Source organism: Panthera leo, chromosome A1, assembly GCF_018350215.1.
Source record: "Panthera leo isolate Ple1 chromosome A1, P.leo_Ple1_pat1.1, whole genome shotgun sequence".
NCBI lineage: Eukaryota > Metazoa > Chordata > Mammalia > Carnivora > Felidae > Panthera > Panthera leo.
The window spans coordinates 117589661-117613161 of record NC_056679.1 but is presented as its reverse complement, the minus strand read 5'-3'; positions in this window follow the sequence as shown (position 1 = coordinate 117613161).

Below are 23501 nucleotides of genomic sequence, written 5' to 3'. Positions count from 1 at the left end.
AACCATTCCAAGTAAAGCATGAAGATATGTTTTTGAGAACACAGGCTGGGGGCCATCTGCTGGAGAAACTTTCACTAAATGATCCTTTTACCCTGGTCACTGCCCTCCAAGTTCTGTCTCTGCAGAGGAGTAGGAAGAAAACCTTCCTCAAGAAAAAAAGTGGGCTGCCTGGATTTGATCATAGGGAGTATGGAATGCTATGTGCACAGAGAACAGACCAAGGATACATACAGCAGACAGGATTGAGGTCGGGCAGCAGAGTGAGATCTCTGTCTTGGGGAGCCAAGGTGCATGCTCGAGGAAACCTGCAGGGCTGCCCTGCTGGAGACCCTTGCCCAGGACATGGCCCATCCATCTCTGTTTAAGAGAAAGTAGTTCCGTGAAGGGTCTGGAAAGCAGGTGGGGGTGGCCATCCTTTGGGGGTAATGGCCAGATTGTGTCCATTGTCCCAGAAAGATGCCAGTAATCTTAGGGCCCCTTAGCTACAGGTTGCTGTGCTCTGCTCTCTTGAGGCCCCCTCTCCCAAGCTTCAGGGCCATTGACCCTTCCTTCTGGAGACTACATGGGCCATGGAATCCAAGACTGAGCTGCTCTTCCTGGAAGAAGATGAGTGTGTAAGCCCAGAGACTCCTACAATAGGGACCAAAGGGGTGAGTTTGGCAAAAGAGGTGGAGCTGAGCAGCCTGGTGACAGCAATGGTGACAAGGGCTCCAGTAGATGTAGTCATGATGAGTGATGGCTTGGTTGGGGAGGCTGTGGGGGCCTGGTAAGAATAAGCTCTGTGATCTGAGTCTGAACCCTTGGGTTTCAGTTCCAGATCCATCTATTGCAAGCTGTGTGGTTTAGGGGAAATGGCTTGCCCTTTCTGACCTCAATTTCTTCATCAGAAAATGGAGAAGCTGATACTACCAGTCCTATCTTCCTCAATCTCTTGAACCAGCAGGTGTCTTTAACATGCCAAAGGGTGAGAGAGAATTCAGATGGTACTACTATGCTAAAAACAACTTGGGAGGGGAGAAGATGACTGAACAGAACTGGTCACATTATCCCAAGAATGATTTCTTGTGTCCCCTGGAGGCTCTTGTTACCATGACTGTATTTCCTGGTTCCCAATTCCTGGACTCTGGGGTACCTGGGATCTCTGGCTCTCTCCTCACTTAGCATTTCACAGTGAAGTCCTGGCTTGTTGCCCAGGCCCCACTCATGGGTGCTGATGCTGACCCTGCAGGCCCCTGGCTCCCTCTGCCTGGCTTGAAGACAGGGCCCAGGCTCTTTGGAAGAACTAACAGGAAGCTTGCATGAAAAGCTGAATGTTGTGCATAACAGGAGCTGATTATGGCAGCTGAGGGCTGGGCTTGCACAGGCTCACCCAAGGAACACTTCACCCAAGCGCCCAGAGGGTTTCAGCGCTATGCCTAAGCATGATTCTGGGCTGAGTGGGTCGGGTATCAGGGATTTGGCAGGGAGATGTGTCCTCCAGGTGATCCCCTTAGCCCATAATGGAAGTAAGTTCTAGAACATGAGGCTTCCCTGCTTTGTCCATGCCCTTATTCATGTTCTAGAGAGATGGGCAAAGGACAAAGTATAAGAATAAACTCCCTATGGGGCGCCTGGGTGGCTCAGTCGGTTAAGCAGCCGACTTCGGCTCAGGTCATGATCTCGCAGTCCGTGAGTTCGAGCCCCGCGTCGGGCTCTGTGCTGACAGCTCAGAGCCTGGCCTGTTTCAGATTCTGTGTCCCCCTCTCTCTGACCCTCCCCTGTTCATGCTCTGTCTCTCTCTGTCTCAAAAATAAATAAACATTAAAAAAAATAAAAAAAAAAAAGAATAAACTCCCTATGATGAGATAGGAGATGGGGGCCATTTATGCCCTACCACTGCAAAAAGAATTTTTAAAAAGGAATAGGATTAGGGTGCCTGGCTGGCTCAGTCAAAACGGTATGCAATTCTTGATCTGGGGGTCATGAGTTCGAGCCCTACAATGAGTGTAGAGATTACTAAATAAATAAATAAATAAACTTTTTCTTTTTAAAGGAGTAGGCTTGACGAATGCCTGCAAATAAATGGGAGGGGGCAGTGTGGGGGTGATGACCCTGAAGAGGGAGGGACAGGAAGCAAAGGATACGTTACTGGGCACTGAGGAGATGCCCGATACCGCGTGTGCACGGTTTCAGTCATCTTTACGACCACCTTGTAAGGTGTGTAGGTAGACACTATCTCCATAGGTCCATTTAGCAGATGAAGAAACTGAGGGTCTGAAAAGTTAAGTAGTGCTGCTAGGAGGAGGCTGACCTGGAATTTAAACCCAGTACTGACTGTCTGACTGCTAAATTGGTGCTTTGTGTTCCTTGCCTACATCCCCAGGTCTTGGAGACATCCCTCCTGCATAACCCCATCTCCTGGCCTTGCCTCCAAGCACCAGCCTCCTCCAACTGCCCTATTCCCAAGAGCTCTTTGAATCTCTTCACTTACTCCTCACTCTGCTTCCTCTTTGGAAACCAGCCACAGGCTTTTTTCTTCCATCTGAGGGAGAGAAAATGGTCTCATTCCCCACCCCCAGGTCTTTCCATCCTCTCATCCATCCAAACCTAAGCATCTCTCTCTCCTCCCCTCCTCCCTGCCTTCTTGTTTTTTTTTTCTTTCTGTTTATCCATCACTGGAATCCATCCCCCCCTTCCCTCTTGCCTGTAGGTTCTGTGGCTATAATCAAATCATAACTTTTATTAAATTTAAGATTACTTTTTAATGGAATCAATTTCTTGTGTGGTGCTTCTCTGCCTGCCCACGGGCTCCACAGGCTCTGTGCTCAGCATCCCCACCCGCACAATTGTCTCTGCCGCTGGCGTTTCTGGCTAAGCTGCCTCGAAAGGAGGGGCAGGTCTGCCATCCCTAAACACACATGGAAACACATACATTGAGCGCATGCGCACACATACACACACACACACACACACACACACACACACACACACACACACACCAAGATGCACCTTCCTGTAAAGCCCCAGCTGCACAACCTTCAGCCCCAGGCGCCCACGCTGAGTAGTGGGGGTTGGGGGGGGAGCAGGATGGAGGTGGCAGGGGCAGGAGGAGGGAGCTGCAGAGAGAAAGACTGAGGGCACAAAACAAACACAGAGCCAGGCAGACATTTCTCAGCCTGTTAATTTCCTACAGTTCTGTTTTCCATCCTCAGAAAGAAGCTGGTTTCTGCCAGTCCACCCCCTTCGTCCTGACTGCATCGTGCAGCTGGTGAGCAGGGAGGAGGGGGTCCAGAGGAGTGGCCAGAAGACTCTGGTCTTCATCTGATTTATAGAAGTACAGACAAGATGCACAGATGCACCCGAAGCTGTGACCCTGAAGAGAAGCCCAACTTGGAGATTTGCAGGCTGGACCAGTCAAACCATACAGGCCTGGGGCTTCGGGAGGAAGGGAGACCAGGGGTGCCACAGGGAACATTGTAGAGGTTGGAGAGGGTACAGGGAAGAGAGGAGTCAGAGGGTCACTTTGATGGAGGAGCCAGAAGCTGGGGAGAGGTACTGTGGGAGTTCTCATGGTGAGCTCATGGTGGGGGCCTGTAGACGGGTGTCTGCTGACTCAGCAGAGGCTTGGCAGCTTCCTTGAACTGTCTAGGCAGACTTGGGCTCTACTCCAGCTTTCCTGGGAGGTTCCCTGGACAGTCTCAGGTGGACACGATCATGGGTGGGCAGGTAGATCTCAGGCCATCCCTTGGCTCTTCACACTGTCCTCCACACAACTTGTTCACTGTGTGTCAGGAGGGGGACCTGTCCATCCAGGTGGGTGGTGCATAGCTTAGTGGGTAAGAGCACAGCCTTTGGCATCAGGGAGGTCTGTGAATCTAGACTCTGATGCTTTCTAATTGTGTGATCTTGAACAAGTGACCTAACCTCTCTGAATCTGTTTCTTCATCTATAAATAAGGATTTAGTGAGATGATACACGTGGAGCATCTAGCATAAAGCCTGGCATGTAGTAAGAACTCAATAAGTGGATTGTTAATATATAAACTATGTCTTCTAAGCATTAGCCAAATGCATACATAGAGCCGAGATGGATTGGGATCTAAGCCAAGGGGTAAGTCAGAGGGCAGACGCCACCAGGCATCCCTCAGCTCCTGGAGGCAGATCATGCCAAGACCATAGACTGTGGTGTGACTGGAACCCAGGACATGCCAGGGCTCTTCCCCTGCTTAAGGATTGTTTAATGGTGGGAAGCCCACAGAACCTTGTCAGGAGGAGAGGTAAGGGACTGATGAAGGCTCCTTGGACACTGAAGGCCAACCCCATGGCCCCATCCCTGACTTTCAGGGGCAAATGAGCCTGAAGGGGGAGGGCCCTCTGGGACAGGAATGCTGGAAACCTTCTGCTCCCTGCAGCCTCTGAGAGCCACCTGTTGGTTATGAAGACATAAGAGAGCTGTGACCTTATTAGACAAGGTCCACTTGAGAGGGGTCTGTAAAGATTTAATTAGGCACAGGGCATAAGTGAACTTTGCTTCCCATTTCGGTCCTCTAACCCCAGGGGGAGGAAGAGACTGATGGAGAATGTGAACAAGGGGCAGGATTGGAAAAGTCTGGCTCTGTTATGAAATCTTACAGCTTAGGAACAGAGACCAACATGTGGTCAGCTTAGGAACAGAGACCAACATAGCCAGGTCAGCTTAGGAACAGAGACCAACATAGCCAGGTCAGCTTAGGAACAGAGACCAACATAGCCAAGGGTCACAGTATAATGAGATTTCCAGCACAACACCATCAGGGCTACACTTTGGAATCTGGTAGCTGCCTTGGAGTAAGAGGCAGCTGGGGCCCCCTCCCCTAGGCGGGAGCTCACCCTTCACCTTTCCATTACCTGTAGTAGGATGCTGGTCCAACCTGCTGAGCATCTTCCTTTGTTTGACCCCTAGTACAAGAATGCCTGATGAATCTACACCTGGACCTACAGACCTGCATGGTCTTGTCTGGGCCTGGATGTTCCCACAGGGCCATGTATTCGTCACATAGGCAGAGCTTTATTGCTCAGGGGGACTTCTGAAATCTGAGTATTATTCACTTCTGTTCTCCTTTCACTCATAAGGTAACTAAGGTGGGGGGTGGGAGGAGTCACATAGAGTAAGGGTTAGAGCCTGACCAAGGTTTCCTGATTCTTCCACCACTGCTTGCTATGCTTTTTGGTCCCCACTCCTCCAGATGTAGCTATAACTGCCATCTACACCTTATAGCACATGTCCTTACACAGTGTTTACCATGAACAGGCACTTTACATGTATCCCCAGCAACCGTATGAGGCAGGTACTATTACAATCTCCACTTTACAGATGGGAGGAAGAGAGGTTAAGTAACTAACCTTAGCAATTAGGGGTAGAGCTGGAATTTCAAACCAGAAAGTCTAGCCCCAGAATCTGGGCTCTTAACCCCTCTATTCTATATCTCCTCACCTGCACACACTTGCCTTCACTTTCTTCTTCTTGGGTTCCTTGCTTTCACCATCATTGTTGCCATCACCACCACATTCACAATCTGTCATTTTCTACTTTCTGATTTCAGTCTAAGCCAGACAATCACCCCGGCCACAAGGGCATGCTCAGCATCATGATCACATTCCCTTTTGTCTGGCTCTTCCCCATCATTTTTGCCATCATCACCTTCAACATTATCATGCTATCAGGACCACCTTTGCCACCTACAAAATTCTTAATCGCAAATGACTGTGAACCTGGAGACCAATGCAGACATAACTCCTGCCTTGGGATGGGAAGAGAGTGCTTACAATCTCCTCCAGGCATATATAGTCTCTAAAGTAAAGGTACAAGCCAAAATGTGGAAAGGCAGGCTTGTTCATAGAGGCTTTCTGGAAATAAGAGGGGTGGGGGAGAGAAGTTGCAAACAGCCAGAGAGTGTCTGTTGAGGGAAATTAATCAATGGTCAAGGAGATTGCTTGTCATCTTTCAATATCTATAGCAATAACAAGCCTCCAGGGAGGGGGTCGGAGCTCCAAGGGAAAAGAAGATCAGAGGATCTTCTGCCCAACCCAATCATCTAATGAGCTACAGGGAAAAATGGAATCATAGGCAGCTTCCACCTACTTTGGGTGTTGGCCAATAAATACCCCATCTTCCCAGCCACAATAGCTCTTGCAGTCCCTGGGAGCCACCAGCAAGCACACTGCCCAGGAGTTTTAAAAATTGATTATGCCTTTGGGTCCAAATTCCACCCACGTCCCAGCCCAAAGAGTCTGCTGGTTGGCGCTCCATGAGTGTTGGCTGCCAGGGGTGCCATCGTCCTGCACAAGATCAAGGGAAGAGGAGGCAATGGCTTCCCGGACCAGAGCCTCCACCCAGAATTCCAGCCAAGTCCTCAGAGCTCCCAGGACCTGGAGGAATTTTCCCCCCTGGTTATGTTTGGAATTGGCTGGTTTTCTGGGCACCAGGCCCAGCTCAGTTTAATTTTTGTTTATTTTTATGTACAGATTCTCTTCTGTTTGGGGAAGAGCTTTGTAAATTATTATTATTTATATGATAAAGAATAAATCACACCAAATAAAAAAACCCACAATCTCTTTTTCTCAATAGAATTACTAAATTAGGGGCTGAAAGGAACAGCCGATATGCTGGGGTTTGGTTTCAGGAAGCCTTTGGACATGGATTCTCACAAAATCTCTTAGTAAATGGGCACTGTTGTCCTGGATTTGATGCTACTCACAGCCAGCAGAGGCATATGGGGCCTCTCAGGAGGACCGTGTTGGTTTGGGCTTAAGGATGCTTCTGGTCCTCCACATCCCATTCCTTAGGAAATGAGTAGGGCATTTTTAAGTGATTCACTAACTCGGAATGGTAAAAGAAAAGGGGAAATAGAGGAGTTGGAATTTCTTGCCAGAAACATGATCAAATGCCCAGAAATGGGATGGGGGAGGGTACATAGGGGTTACTTGAATAGTGGCATTATTACATCAGGGGAAAATGAGCCAATCATTTCTTTGCCTATTCATTACATTTGCATGGTATGAATCTATTGGCTGGAATGAAATGAGTCAGGAGGCAGGGATGCAGATGGGCAGAGGAGAAGCTTGGCCCAGAGAATGTCCCCAACTGGCCCCCACCAACCTGGGTAGGGAGAAGACCAATTCACCAGAAGGACCATCCCTGCCACCTCCTTATCCACTCTCAAGTTCTGTTTGGGAACTAGGGGAAGACACACCTAGGGCAAGAATATATCATAGGGCTAATACGCTAAAGAGCAGGGAGAAGAAAAAAAAATCAACAAAATCTGGCTTTTTTTTTTTTTTTTTTTTTTTTATCTTCCAGGATCTCAGGCTACCAGAGATTTTAAAAAACAGACGGACCTGGCAGCGATGCCTACCAGCTTTTGCTCAAGCTGTGTCTTCTTCCTAGAATGGACTGTTTGTACCTCCGTAGCTGAGTCCTACCTTTGCTTTAGGCATAGCCGTGACCACCCTATGGTTAAGAGTAGGAGTTCTGGACTCTCATCTTGAGCTTGAACGTCCACTCTGCCACTTAAAAGTTGTTGAAAATTTGGGCAAGTTGTTTAACCCTCCTGAGACTTAGTCTTCCCATAAAAAAGAACAATCACATACATACATTTATAGTGAAGATTAAGTGAGAGAATCCATGTAAAAAATGCCTAACACATCATAAGTGCTCAATCAATGTGGTTGTCATTTTACATAATACTCGAATAAGCTATCCCAGAGCTCCCCACCCGGGAATTAACCATGTCCTGCTCCCCCCACCCCACACTAGTTCACTTGTACCCTGGGAACACAAAGCTTCTACTTTTTCTTTTTCTTTTTTTAAAGTAATCTCTACTCCCAACATGGGGCCTGAACTCACAACTCCAAGATCAAAAGTCATGTGTTCTACCGAGCCAGCCAGGCGCCCCAGATAAAGCTTCTAAGATTTCTACCTCAATTATCTTTCACAATCTACCCTGAATTAGCTATTGTGTATAAGTGTGGTAGTCCCTAGCCATGCTTTGCACTTAGTAGGTACTGAGTAAATAAAAAAATGTTTATCTTAAAAGTTGCCGGGAACCTGGGTGTTTCAGTCGGTTAAGTGTCCAACTTTGGCTCAGGTCATGATCTCATGACTCATGAGTTTGAGCCCTGCTCTGGGCCCTGTGTTGACAGCTCAGAGCCTGGAGCCTGCTTCAGATTCTGGTTCTGTCTTTCTCTGACCACCGCCCCCCCCTCCACTGACACACTGTCTCTCTCTTTCTTTCTCTCTCAAATATAAACACTTAAATAATAAATAAATAAATAAATAAATAAATAAATAAATAAAAATTGCCTAACTAGTCAAATTCCTAAGCTCTGTAAATGCCACTAAATTCGATTTTCTCTGTTCTAGCTCCCATACAATGCCTGGTTTGGCCACCCCCAATAGAATAGGACATGGGGGGCAATGGGAAGTGGGCTAGGGCCCTAGGAAGAGGCGGGAAATGGAGCCTATGAAGTGCTTTACTGCTTCCAGGCCACATGGTCAGTCTTTTTCTAATGCCCCTCCCGCAGGGCACTTAAAATTCCACCCTCATCTTTGATTAACCAACAGCTGACCTGAGACATGTCTGTTTGTACAGGTCCTCATCCAGCCAGAGAGTGTAGGTATTGATTAGCTGAAGTAGTGCAATGAACTGTACAGGCCATGACTCTGAATTTTCTAAGAGGCCCCTTGAGAGGTGGCCCATGTAGGCAGGCAAAGGATGTCTCTGTGTGACTTTGGACACATATGCACTTGCCCTTAAATATCTATACATTTATATATGTGTATTTGTGGGTAAACACAGGCCCTTTCATCTTGGAGTACATTCAATGATTCGTTCACTTGTTCATTTATTATTTACTGAGGTCCTACTGTGTGCTAGCACTATGTCAGATGCTATAATGTGGAAGTCACTAAGATAGAAAATTCCTGCCCATGAAGAGTTTACTTTCTAGTGAGAGGAGAGAACAAGAGTAAATATGCAAAGAAATAAAAAAGTCACTTTCAGATTGTGAAAGTGCTATTAAAAATAATAAGACAGGGGCACCTTGGTAGCTTAGTTGGTTAAGCGTCTGACTTTGGCTCAGGTCATGATCTCATGGTCCTGTGTTAGAGTCCTGCCTCTGGCTCTGTGCTGACAGCTCAGAGTCTGGAGACTGCTTCGGATTCTGTGTCTCCCTCTCTCTCTGCTCTTCCCCCACTCACTCTCTGTCTCTGTCTCTGTCTCTGTCTCTCTCTCAAAAATAAATAAACATTAAAAATAAGAAGAAGAAGACAGGCTAAAGGAATAGAGAGTGACAGGGCACGTAGCAGGAGCCCCTTTAGGCTTGTGTGGGTTGGGCAAAGCCCTGAATGATGAAAACAAGTCTGCCTCAGAAAAACCGAGGAAGGGGCACCTGGGTGGCTTAGTTGGTTAAGCGTCTAACTCTAACTCTTCGGCTCGGGTCATGATCTCATGGTTCATAAATTCAAGCCCTGCATTGGGTTCCACGCTGACAGTGCAGGGCTTGTTTGGGCTTTCTCTCCTGCTCTCTGACCCTTCCCTGCTCTCTCTCTCTCTCTCTCTCTCCCCCACCCCCTCAAAATAATAAATAATTAAAAAAAGAAAAACCTAGGAAGAGAGCATCCCTGGTAGAGGGAACAGCACATGGAGAAGCTTAGAAGAACTGCTTAAGGACTCTAGGGATCTATGAGTTTTTGAGATAAATTTTAATCAGCTCTTACTGCATACACATATTTGTGTCTTTCCATTGCTCCCAGAATCGAGTCCAACTCCTCACTGGGGTCTACAAACCCCCTGTTTGGACCCCCATGGCTTCTTCAGTTCCTTGAATGAGACAAACTTCTTCCAGCCACAGTGCCTTTGCACAGTTGGTTCCCCCACCACCACCCTTAAATGCTGTTCCTTACCCTTGTTCTCTAGTTAAAGCTTATATCCTTTAGATGTCAGGAAGCCTAGGGTGGTCCACCTGTCTCCCTTCCACACTAAATCAGGCTCCTTTGTTAGATGTTTTCATATTACCATGTTCCTTTAATCAGATCCCTTATCTCATTTGGTAATTATGCATTAATTTTTGTGCTTATCTGATATTAGTATCTGACTTCCCCACCAGAATTACAAAACTTGGGAGAGCTGGGATCTTGTCTGTATCGCCAGCTAGTAGCGCAGTGCCTGGTGCCTGGAAGGCACTTAATAAATATTTATTAAATAAATACTTATGGATACTGGGGTCAGCTCTGGGCCCCACTCTTAAGAGTCCTCAGTGACACACTAGGCAGCATAGAGGAGGAGAATAGGATGGTGAAGGGACTCAAAACCACAGACTAGCGGGGTCTGGGGGGCAGGGCGCAGGGTTGCTCAGCCCAGGAGAAACAAAGCCTCAGGGGGCTGCAATGGCAGCCTTCAAATCCAGTAGGCCTGTCACATGCCAGAGGGAGATGACATTAATAGGGAGCCAGAAGGTAAAGGACTGGGTTATGGGGAGGTGGGTGGGGATCCTTCTAAGGAAGGTCTTATAATAGTGAGAATTTTTAGGAGTGGAACAGGTGCCTTGGAGGTAGTGAGATCTCTGTCCTTGGAGGCCCCTGTAAGCAGACAGGAGAGGAGAGGGACTCTGAAGTCTTCACTTATGTGCCAAGGTACTGCAATTAGGGGTCTCCAGTGGGTCAGGTCCCTCAATCCCATTGCCAGGCAAATAAATGCCCAAGGCACCAAGGTGTACAACACAGAGTGGGGAGCAGTGTTGTTTCCAGCTTCGTTCTTGGTGGCTGCTCTCCCCCCTCCTCCCTGCTTTGTTCTAACAGGGTCTGGGAAGGAGGGGAAGGGGGTAGAGGTAGGGGAGGCTCTTCCTGTGCATCTTAAGTGGCTCCTTAAGTGGCTCTGCAGCTGGAGGAGTTGTGCATATTTTAAGTGGAGTTTACAGACAATGGATCTCTCTAGGGCTTGGAGGGGAAGGAAGCTGAAATTCAGGACTATTCTGTGAATTCCCAAGTTCTTTTTGTCCATTGTATGGGGAACAATGCTGTTTGTCCTGCACATTCACTCAAGGTGGGAGGTGGGGCTGGCGGGGGTTGGGGGGAATACTTATCCCTGGGAGTTCTGAGGTTCTTGGGGGGAGTGGGCTAGTCAGCAATGGGGGACCCTCTCAGGGAAGGAAGAAAGCTGAAGAACCTGGAGAACCTGAAGGTGGGCCACAACGGAGGTGGGGAAGCTGCAAGTTTAGTTGAGTAGGTTTGAGTTCTAGGGAAGCCCCGGCAAATAGAAAAAAATTGCTTCCCCTTCACTCCTCCCCACCCTTCCCAGGGGTTTCTAACTTTCTAAGTCTTCTGATATCGACCTGTTGTCCAAAGGCTGCATATGATGGGGGGTAGGGTAGAACTGGCGATTTACCAAGTGACCTTGGATAAGTCATTTCCTCCTTGAAACCCTGCCTTCTTGCCTTGTTTCCAAGGTTGAGCGGTTGGCTCAGAGATGATCTCACAGCACTGCCAATTCAGACATTCCTTGGACCAAAGCTAGTTTCCCTCCTCTATCCACCACATCTCCAACCTCCCCAAGCCCGGGTCCCTCCCTGATCTCCAGACTGTATCCCAGTGGCATGCAGTATTGGTTGCTGGAGGACACTGTGCACCCTCAGACTGAAAGGGGTAGGGAGATGGAGCCCCAAATTCGGTCATAGAACCTTACTAACAAGAATATCTCCACTTACTGCATCCATTATCTCATGCTGCCTGGATGAAAAGCCTGGCTCTCGCACTAGCAGACTCACCCTAACCTCTCTGAGCCTCAGTTTTCCTTCTGCAGAAGAGACCCAGCAATAATGACATCTACCTCAGCTGTTCTGAGAATTAAATGAGATATCACATCTAAAGCACTGTATTTGGAAGGGATGTAGGGCTCATAGATGTCAGCCCTGTACCTGCATATAATTATTATCTCTGCTTTTCAGATAAGGAAATCAAGGCTCAGAGAAGGAAAGTATCACACAGTGAGTAAATTAGGGCATTATGATTCAAACCCAGGCTGGTTGATTCTGAAGCAGAGTTGCTGACCACGCGCTGGGCCTCCTGCAGGGACGGGACCGATGTCTGCTAGAAGCAGGTCTCTCCTGACTTTCTCACAGCACCTGTCAATGCCAGAGAGCCAAGTTTCCTCCTCCCAGGCAGGGCACATGCATCGTTTAACTGGGGCCGGGGGCTAGGAGACCCCTCTAGCTCTTCTCATACTCACACTATAAATTAGAATCCCCCGGCTTTCCTAGCATTTGCAAGACCGTGTCTTATACAGGGTCAGGGGCAGCCTTGGTGCTCCTGGGTTGGGTTCCAGGGCCGAGCTACAGTGTGGCTGGTCCTGGAGAAAAAATACCTGAGCCTGGAGGGTGAGACCTGGCCTTCCTGTGCTCTAGGATCTTGGGCTCAACAGGGAGGCTGTCTGGGCCCCGGAGGGTCACAGATTCAGAGCTAGGAGAGACATAAGTCCATGAGCTGAGACAGAGCTGGGAGTGGGAGGTGCAGAGGCCCAAGCTTTGGGGGCGCAAAGATGGGGGTGGGGGCACTGAGCCCTGGCTGCTTCCCATCCCTATCTTACCCCTCTATCCACTCTAGTCCAGCCCTGTGCCCGCCCCCACTCTCAGCATTTCTCTCTCTGATTCATGCATCTCCACTGAACGGGAGGAGAAAAGGCTGGAATGGGGGAGAGGAAGCTGGGAGGAAGCAGTCCACTTTGCCAGGTTAAGCAGTTCTTGTTCTATGAATGAAGGTGATATGGGTTCGGGGTGGGGGAAGGCAGGGGAGGGAAGGAAGCACTGGGCAGGGCAGCCTGGGATGGGGTTGCCATGGGAACAGCAGCCTGTCAGGATCCCAGCCTTCAAAGCTGAGGTGCGGGTGTTGCAGGTTCCTAGGGGAGGCTGATGGCATGTGTGCATGTCTGGGGTGGGGGAGCAGTTCTGATGTGAGCCCCCTGGGACTTCAGCTCCTGGATTCCAGATCAAAACCCTAACCTGATAGGGAAGTGGCATCACGAGATGTTCCCTGGCAGACACCTCTCAGCTTCAAACTCTCTCTTGCTGCATATAAGGCAGGGATGGGGGTGGAATCTACACTGGGGGGGAGGCTGTGATGTAGGTCCTCTGCCAACACTACCTGCTCACTTCAAATGGGGCTGGAGGGAAAGGAGGGAGGGAGTATTTTGTCCTCTAGGCCTGGGTTAGGGGCCAGGCTCCACAATGACGAGGCTCCCTAAGACCTCTGGCTCCAATTTCCCAAGGGGGCCTCAGAAACCTGGGGGGTAGAACTTAGAGAGAAGCCCCTGGGCTGTGCGTGAGCTCTCCCGACTGTGCTCTCACTCCCACCACCCACCACTGTGACCCTCTGGCCACTAGGGGGGGCCATGGCCCAGCATCCATAGGAACAGGTCACTTCTGAGACCCAAAGTGGCCCAGTGAGGCAGTGTGACTGAGACGAAGGCTCAGGGCAGTTGCTTTTCACGGAGTTGGCCCAGCTGATTCAGGGCCTTTGGGAGGCACCCAGCACCCTGCAGCTGACAATTCAATCCCAGCCTTCTCAAGCTTGAGGCCCCACCATCCACTCAGACCTTTCCAGAGACCACCAACCAATTTAAAACAGCTCTCAAGCACCTACTACTCACCAGCACTAGGCTGGGCCTTGTGAGGGAGTCAGAAGGCGAAGGTGGGGACGGCCGCTTACACAGTGTAAGCCGCAAGTAAAAATGCTGGCAATGGGGTGGTGAAAACCTGCGTTTGAGTCCTCGCTTTGCTGTTTCTAACTGAGTGACCTCAGACAAGTTACTGAACTTGAGCCTTGACCTCCTCATCTGTAAAATGGCGTGGATAACAGTGCCTAGTGCATGGAGTTGTGGGGAGGACTAAATGAGAAAATGGGCATAAAGCCTTTAGTGCAGCAGGTGGCCCATGGGAAACCCTCAGTAAAGGCAGTTACAGTTATTAAAGTGAACCATGCAGAGTGCTAGTGTGGAGCTAGAGGCCAAATGGCAAGGAGTCTTGGAAAAAAGACAAATCAATCTGGTGAGAGAATCAGGGAGGGCTTCTTGGATGTGGTGCCTAATGTGAGTCTGAAGGAAGGGTAGGATTTCTTTTGCTGGGAAGACCAGGGAGGGTGTACCAGGCAGAAGGAAACTCGATGAGGGAAGGCATTTAGAGTTCTTACTTTATTTTATTTAATCCTTGCAGAATAAATTGGCAGCCCTGGGTCTCCCTCAGGGCACCTGTCTCCTACATCCTTATTTCCAAAGGCTCTCCCACCTACCAGGAGCCCTGCCCTGGGCTCCCTCCTCCTGCCCCTCCTCCTCTTCCTTTCTGTCTCACTTGGACTATTTGCCTCTTCCTCTTCCTACCTTCTTCGCGTTAAGAAAGCCGGCTCCAAGAAAGCAAGTGGCACGAATAGTGACCACTGCCCTGGGAAGGCTTAGCTCGGCTGGGGGCGGTTTTGCCCCCCAAGGGACATTTGGCACTGTCTGGAGACTGGTTATGGAGACCGGGTGATAGGACAGTACCACTAGCTTCTCATGGGTAGAGGCCAGGGATGGGTAGAGGCCAGGGATGCTCCTAAACATCCCGTGATGCACAGGATGTGCCCCCACAGCAAAGAATGGCCTTGTCCCAAATGCCCACAGTGCTGAGGCTGAGAAGCCTGGTTCGTACCAAGAACTGCAGCTGGGGAGAGACTCGGCCCTCTTCCCCACGCTCCTGGTGTCAAACCTGCAAATCTCCTCCCCATCCCCAGCCTCTGATTCCCTTCTTCATCTCCCCCCCTTTACCGAGTCCGGCCCTCTGCACCCTCTGGCCTCCCACTCCCACCACTCCGCGGCCTGTGCCCCATCCACCCGGGTCGTGCCCTCCTTTTATCCCCTCCCACGGCAGGGGCTGCGAGGGCCTGTCAGGCAGGAGTCAGCCCGCGGGCTGCACGAGGCTTCGGAGACTGAGCTGCCTGCTGCACTCGGCGCTGCCGGCCCACTGATTGGCCGAGGCTGCTGTTTCCATGGTGATCCCCAGCAAAGCCCAAGGCCCCCCTTGCCGGCCCCCCCCACAGGCCCTATTCAGTGGCGAGAGCAGCGACAGGCAGGTTAATAAAACAGGAGCCGCGTGAGGAGCCGGGCTGTGGGCCGAGGTCCCAGCGTGGTGGCCTGCCCAGAGGAGGGAGGGAAGGGTGGGGGTGGGGAGCGAGGCGCTGGCCCGCTGCCCAGTCAGCACCCTCCCAACTCCAGCCGAAGGAGGCAACTCTACCCGTGGCAGGTTCTGGGGCTGCACTGGCCGTGGCTGGTGGGGGGGGGGGGGGGGGTTGGCCCCTGGAGTGCACCATCCTGCATAGGCCTCTGGGGGCAGTGTCCCTGACAGCATCAGGACACCTGCACCCCATAAACGGAATGGGAGGAATCCTGGAGCTGGGGGTGGGAAAGGGGAGAGATGGGGGTGGGGTGAAGGAGATAAATGGCAGTGAAAGATTGGAACGGGAATCAGGAAAGAGATCCGGTGAGATGCGGATGAGGCGGGAGGGAAGTCGGGCTCTGGAAGGGAGAAAAAGATGAAGAGAATGAGGAAGGGGTAGGAATGAGACCAGGGGAGGAAGGAAGAAGGTGGATGGAGTTGGGGATGGGGTATGGCAGATCCTGAAGACAGAGAGGAGGCCAGGATGGGGACAGAGGGGAGCTGGTGGAAGGTGCAGGTGGGGGTGCTGATGACAGGTGGCCATCAGAGACTGGGATGGGAGCTGACAATTAGGTGACCAAGAATGGAGTGTGAAGGGTCAGGAGGTGTGGGGACAAGCACTGCCTCTGGCTTGCTCACCACTTATGTCCCACACAGAGCCTAGCCAGAGTGGGTGTGCAGCAAGTGGAAACTTGTTACACAGCTGACGCTCACAACTTGCATGTGGAATGAGTGGCTGGAGTAGGGACTGGTGGGCTGTGGGTGCTGGGAGTGTGCTTCGCACTGGAATCCGTGACCTGGTACCAATGCCACTCTCAGCTGCCCATATCAACACTGACTGCTTCTCATTTACTACTTCGGATAATTCTTTGAGGCAGGCACAATTACCATTTGACAAAGGTTCAGAGAGGTAGAGTGACTTGCCCAAGGTCACACAGCTCTGATCATTGCCTCAGATATGGTGAAGACCTGGTCAGCTTCGGTGTCCAGACATGGGCATTTCGGGCCAGAGACCCAAACCATACAGATGGGTAGCAGGGGAGGACAAGGAGCTCTCAGTCACAGGGGCTCCAGGATGGAGTCTGGCTGTGATGCCGGGTTGGGTGTCAGGCTCTCCTTGGCTGCCATCCCTGACCCAGGCACTCACTGGCTCCTTGAGTCAGCTTTCCCAGCTGGTGGAGATGCTGGGTTTGCTGCTGCTTGGGGCATCACTGGTATCACAGCTCCATCCCTGCGACAGACACACAGACCCTGCAGTGGTTCTTTCGGTGTCACCCCTGAGGTCACCCATTGCGAGACAAGGGGGGAGCCCACAGCTGGTATCTGAGGTCTGGCATGAAAATGACTCTGCCATCTGTGGTGTGGCTTTCAGTACTTAACTTCCCCAAGCCTCAGTGTTCCATCTATAAAATGGAGAAAGCAATGCTACCTAGGGTGGTGATGGAGATTAGAAGGAGAGGATGTCTGTGAGGTAACTGATACAGATCAAGTTATCCAGAAATGCTGTTCCCTGTGCCCGGAGCCAGGGTGCCTCCCTAGGTGCTTCTGTTTCTCCTGGGAAATGTGTGATCCCTTGCTCCAGGGCCCAGAGGAGAGGCACTGCCTCCCTAGTGTCTGCATGGTCACCACTGCCAGAGGACTCAGGGTGACAGTGGGAAACCAATTTTGCATAGGCCTAGAAGAAGAGGTAGAATGGGTCAGGACACTTTTTTTTATGTCTCCTCAGAAGGGAGAGATGTATCCAGGCGGAGGGCATGAGAAGGGCTCTGCCCCTCGTATCTCCCCTTACTCTACAGCCAAGGGAGGGAAGGCCACTGAGAGAGGCCAGGTCTGGGGATGAGAGCATACAGACTTCCAGACCTGTGTCGACGGGCTGCTGCCCCTCCAGCCTGCTTGTGGCCAGTAGGACTCTGGGAGGTGCGGCGAGGCCAGCGGCTAGGAGCCCAGGCCTGGGAGGGCAGAGGCGGCTGCAGCAACCTGAGCACTCGATAAGCCATTAATTCTTAATAAACGACAGGCTGTGCATTATTTAACAATAATGATACTTTCTGTTCCATTATAGATTAAAACACCGGCCTCTTCTTATTAATCCTGCATTTCAAAAGCTTGTAAATCCTGTGCAGCCGGAGGAGATAAAAGCCGGCTCATCCCCATCCCGGGGCTGACACGCTTGCACTGACACAGGGTGGCTCAGCGGCCAGGCCCGTGTGCGCACACGCGTGTGCCCGGGGCCCACCCACGCACCCACCACCAGCCACCAGCAGGCGTCATAGCCAGGAGAGAGGAGCTCAGCTGCAGGTGGGGGCCCGGCCTCCACTCTGTCTTGCCTTCTCTCTCTGCATCTCCTCTGTCTCCCTTTTTTTGTCTCCCTCTCAGCATTTTTCTCTGACTTTTCTTTTTTGGTTTATCTTGCTTCTCCCTCTCTTTATGTATTGCTCTGTTTTCTCTGTCTCATCCTCTTCCTTTCTCTTCTCCCTCTTTCCCTCTCCTACTCCCTCTCTCTCTCTCACATACATCACCTGCCTTTCCCTCCTTTACCTTCACACCATTTAGTTGAACGGATCCACAATATGCAAGGAGTGTATTCCCATATGGTCTTTGGTTTTCTTTCTCAGGGGTCCTCTGAGAGATGGGGGTGGGGAGAGGGGAACGGAACTCAGAGAAGGAAAAGAAGGAGCACAGAAAAAAAGGATGGGGCAGAAACCCTCAAGACACGCCCACCCCGCCCCCCCCATCCCCGCCCCCTGCCAGACTCCTCAACACAGACTAGGCAGGTTCTGATCCTGAGACCTCTTAACACACCCTGAGAGCTGCACAGGGGACATCCAATGTGGTCCTCAGGGATGTTCATTGCCCCTCTGTATTACATCCAGGCTCTGTTTACACTATCCTTAGAGACAGGGAACTCACTTCCTTGGGAGGCAGCCTCTTTTATTGCTGCAAAGCTCCTAGTACTCAAGAGGGCCTTCAGGAAGAGCCCATTTCACTCTCAATCCCCCTCTGGCAAGTGACAGGCCTTCAGGAATCTGAAGCCTGCCATTCCAGTGCCCAGACACCCCCAATCTCACTGGCTGAACATTCCTCCAGCCCTCATGTACCAGTGGGCTGAGTTCCCTCTTCATCCTGGTTCCCCCTCTCTGTCAGAGACCTATTCTAGGTGTCCCCAAAGGGGCGCCTGGGTGGCTCAGTCAGCTAGGCTTCCGACTTTGGCTCAGGTCATGATCTCAAGGTGCCGGTTCCCAACTTGGAGCTCCGCATTGGGCTCTCTGCTGTCAGGGCGGAGCCTGCTTCAGATCCTCTGTCTCCCTCTCTCTGCCCCTCCCCCACTCTCTCTGTCTCTCAAAAATAAATTAAGGGGAAAAAAAGGTGGCCCCAAAGTTGGCCACAGCCCTTTTTGTGCTGTAACCAAAACAGAGGTCAGTTTGATTCTCCTCCCTCCTCCCATAACTGAGGGCATGGGAAGAAAACTCACTCTGATCTTGAATGTCTCTCCAAGGTCATTGTAAAAAATAAGATCTGTCATCATTTACTTAATTTTACTACACACTAGGCATGCCGTATATATCCCTTATCTCATTCAATCCTACGAGGTCCGTTCTAAATTATCCCCATTTTGCAGATTAAGAGACAGACTTGGAGGTATTAAGTTAACTTGGCCACGATCACACAGCTAAGAGGTGATGCCAGAATTTGAGCCCGATACTGAAGTGTTTAAATTCAGCTGGAGACTACAGCCCTGGAGGGTTAACCTGAGACGTTTTCCCCAGCTATTTGGAACTAAAAGTGTCTTCTTCGTCCACTGGAACCCCAAAGTCAGAGGGACTGGTGTCCCCGAACCTAAACTCTCTGTCCAGGATTCGACTAACAGTGTCCCATGGTGGACTTTCCAGGTAGAGGCAGAGATCAGGTGGAGGATTCCTGGAGGCTCTGTTTGTACATGTTGGACATTTCTTCAGGTCAAGGTAGGAGAGATAGTCCCTAACACTTACTGTCAGCTCCGGTGTGCACCAGGCTCTAACATCCCCTTAATCCTCACTACAATGCTGCACAGAGGGTGTTGGCCCCATTTTAAAGAGTGGCAAACTGAGGCTCAAAGCTGGTAAGTCAATAGTATTCATGCTAACCCCTTGCTCAGGAGTCTTGGAGCTTGACTATGATGCCCCTTCCTTCCTTCTTCCCTCCTCTTCCTTCCTTCCTTCCTTCCTTCCTTCCTTCCTTCCTTCCTCTCTCTCTTTATTGCTTTGTTATTTTAAGTGATCTCTACATCCAACTTGGGGCTCGAACTCACAACCCCAACATCAAGAGTCACATGCTGTACTGAATGAACCATCCAGGTGCCCCAGACTGTGATGCTTCTTTACAGTAGTGTGTGTGGAGAGCGTAAATGAGAGAGGAACAGGGATCGGCTTTAAGAAATACCGAGTTGGAGAGGGGGAGGTGAGCAGCTTTCTTCCTTTTTTGAAATGCACGAATGGGAAATTTAACTTGATCCCTTGTGGTTTCTGGGCCAACCCCTGAGTGAAGTAGGGTAGTTTTTGCAAAGGAAAATTTTATCCATTTTCTGTTTTTATGGGGCTTCCTCAATGAGCAAAACCTCTCCTGTTGGTGCTTAGAGAGGATTTCTCTGCGTGGCCCACAGTGACGCCATGTAATCTCCCAAAAAATATGGTACTAATATTCGCCGGGTTAGGGTTAGTTATTTTTATGTCTTTGTCATTTTGTTTCTCGGCAGCTCTTTCTGCCGCCTGGAAAGGACGCGGCGGACACTTTATTTCCAGAGTCATATTTTTTAATTTGATCAAAGCAAATTTCACCCGTTCTCTGTATAAATTATTTAACTCATTTCTTTTAGGTTAAATGTCTCAATAGGAAGATAGAAAGTCTCTCCATCACATTTTCTTCCAGGATTTTAATCACCTCCTCTAGATTGCATGAACTTCTTTCTCATCCTCCACCCTTCTCTGTCTTCAGTCTCCCTCCCTCCCTCCCTTCCTCTCTCTCCCTCTCCCTCTCTCTCTCTCTCTCTCTCTCTCTCTCTCTCTCCCCCTAACGGCTTCTCTCCAACCTCTGCCCCCAACTCCTCCAGGGTCCCTGGCCCCATCCCAGCTTCCGTTTTCTATGACTCTGGGGAATGAGGGGAGCTTGAACACGCAGGGCCGCACAGCACACAGTGAACCCCTCCTGTTGGACAGATTATCAAAAGGCACCTTTCCTCTGGGCGGCCAGGGCCTGCCACACTCCCACATGGCCAGCAGAGTGAGGGCCGAGAATCAGGCCCTGTGGCCTCCCCAGCCAGGTCTCTGTGCACAACCTCAGTTGCTACTCCCCCATTCTCCCTCTAGGGATGTAGTCTCTTGCTGAATTTAAATGCAAGAGCCTCTCCCCAAATTCCAGCTTCGTTTCCTAATGAAAAACTCCATCCTATTCAATCAACTGCCCCCTGTCACAGGCCAGTTTCCTCAGTGTCTTATTTCACTCAGGTCTGGTTCCTTCAGCCTCAGGGCCCTTCCTGCAGCTCCAAACCCCTTAGGCCTGATGCCTCACTCTGATAATAGTGCAGGGGTTGGGGGGGGGGGGTGGCAGGGGGCTGCTGCAGAGGTTTGGGGACTGAGAAGTGGTGCTGCAGAGGAGGGAGGGGCTTGGCTCTGCCAGGGCCCCTGCCTCTCCAAGCAGCCCCATCTCTGGCCCCAGGCCCTGTCAAGAGGAGCAGAAACCAGCAGAGCAAGCTCATTACTACCCCCCCTTCCCGCCCTGCGCAAACTCTCCCTTCCCTCACATCACATTGTTTCAGCCAAGAACAAATCTCCGGTGGGAATTCCCTTTTCTCTTACTTTCAAAATATACAGTAATTAACAAACTAATGCTACTAACTGCGACAACTAGGAAATCACAATAAAATCACTGCAGAGTCCACAAGCAGTTGGTCTGGTGGTAGGTCTCAGCTCAGTGTGGAAGGGAGGAGCCCAGTCTGGCCCAGGTGTCATCATCTCAGCCACAGTGGAGCCTCTTCAGGCTGGGAATCTGCAGGGGCTCTGAGTCCTCAGCAGGTCAAACCAGGGCTCCGGCACAGCCGCTGCATTTCCTGTGCAGGAAGAGTCAGGATCCCGGCCATTCTTCCAGGCCCGGAGGTTTGCTCTTTTATGGAATCCTTTTAAATAATAGAGTTGTGGCCTGATGCTGACCTGGGCATGTCTGTGAGGACGTGGCCCCTGCTCCAGAACAGGCCCAGTGACTTCCCTTCAAGGTCAGGATAGGTTCTGAAAGGCCTCCAGAGGACAAGGCTTGAAAGAGAACCCCGGGGAGGATCTGCCAGACTACTCTGGCCTCCTTCTCTGGCCCTGCAGAAGCATCTTTGGGGTTGCCCTGTCCATCCTTCTGCATTGCTTCCTGCAGTCAGGCTTAGCCTCTCCACCGGGGAGATTTTGCTCAGGCATAGCCAAAGACCCCAGGAGGGAGTGGCCTTGTTGTTGCCTGACTGGCTGGAAGTCTGTTTACAGTCTGACCTGAGTCCTTCATACTGCAGTACTGTGTCATTTCTTCTGGTGGGTTCTCAGCAAGCGTGGTCCATGAATTCCAGGGGCCCTTCCCAGCAAGGCTCCCTGAGTTGGGCCCTTTTGCTTCCTATCCTGGGTTTCACAATCTCCGTATCCAATCTCTGTTATCCTCTGAATCTCCTTCCTCCATCAGGCAGCCATGGTGACCAGGTAGGGCAACCTGTTCTCACCCTCCCTCCCCATATTTTGTCTTCCCTTGCATACTGACAACATCTGCTTGGGACTTTTAGAAATTCTGTTCAGTAACAGAGGTGGTATTATTAGCTCCATTTTACAGATGAGGAAACCAAGGCTCAGAGAGGTTAAGTGACTTGTTTGAGATCACACAGCAGTGGGGATGCAGCATCAGGACTTGAAGAGCACGTTATGTCCTCCCACATGACTCTATCTTCCTTGACTCCTCTTGCTTCTCAGGGGAATGAATAGTCTAGGTGAGAGGACATCAAAGCAACTTTCCTTTCTCTCTGACCAGGCTGAGCTTGGGGAGGTGGACAAAAAAGTTAATAGATAGCTCATCTCATTTCTCCCCTTTCAGTAGCATTATGAATTAGGTGCTATGATCTCACAGATTTCACAGATGGGAAAGCTGAGGCTTGGAGAAGTGGAGGGCTCTGCCTGAGGTCACAGGGCTGGTGATAATAAAGCCAGTACTTAAAGGCCATCCTGTCTGACTCCAGAGCCCATCCCTGCCTTCAGCCACTTGCCTCAACAGTGAGACAGACCAACTTGAAGTCAGCGACAGTGAGTCCAGCCAGGGTGAGCGGTGAGTCGAGAACCTCATTAGGAGTGAAGCTGCCACACATGTCAAAAACCCCGGCTGCCCAGCCGGCCCCACTCGGGCTTCCAGCGCACAGTGTAAACATCCTTACTAATTCACCAAACTCAATCACGTTACTGTGATGGATTTTCCCATCATTACTCCTGAGTGAGTGACAACCTGCTCAGACATTTGCCTTCCCTGCTGCCTTTGGAGGGTTTCAGAAATCAGAATGCTTTGCTCCCTAAGTTGATTTCAACTTGTCCTAAAGTCATTTTAATTGGTGAAGCATCAGAGGCAATTTGGGTAACTTTCTGAGAGCCCCTTTCCACCAGCACCGAGCTGGGGGAAGGGGGGGGGTCTCAAATGCCACCCTGGCCTGCGGTGGCACTTTCCTCTTCTCTGATTGGTCAGGAGACTGCACTCCACGCTTTATTTTCATGTTTCTTGCTGAGGTTCCTACCGCTGGTTCCCGAGGATAACAAGATTCATTTTCTCAATGGCTCTGACAGATAGGATTGTTATTGTTATTACACTCATATACCACCTTTCCTCCAAGGAGCTTAAGGCGCTTTACAAATTTGAAAATTATCTAATAATCTTCCAGCAACTCTGAGAGAGGGGGAGAAGCTGTAGCTAGAGGCACCGCAGTGCAGCCAGAGAACCCCCACACCCCTCGCTCCGAAGACTGGGTGGGAGACGGGCAGGTGGCTACTGTTGGGCTGGAGGTCTCTGAAGGTCTTGTTCCCCCTTTTGAATAAGGAAGAGGAAGATGTCTGGGTGGGAAGAGGGAGAGAGGAAGGAGGAAAGGGAGGGGGGGAGGGAGACAGGCCCGGCTCCAAAGGACAAAATCCAATGGGAGGGAGCCCAGGCAAGGAGAGTTTTCTTTAAAGACACAAGAAATGAGAGGAAGCAGGAGGCTCCCAGGGGCTTGCGGGTAAGAGAGCTGAAATTCAAAATGGAAATCTACTAAAGCAGCAACTAGGCCGGTTGCAA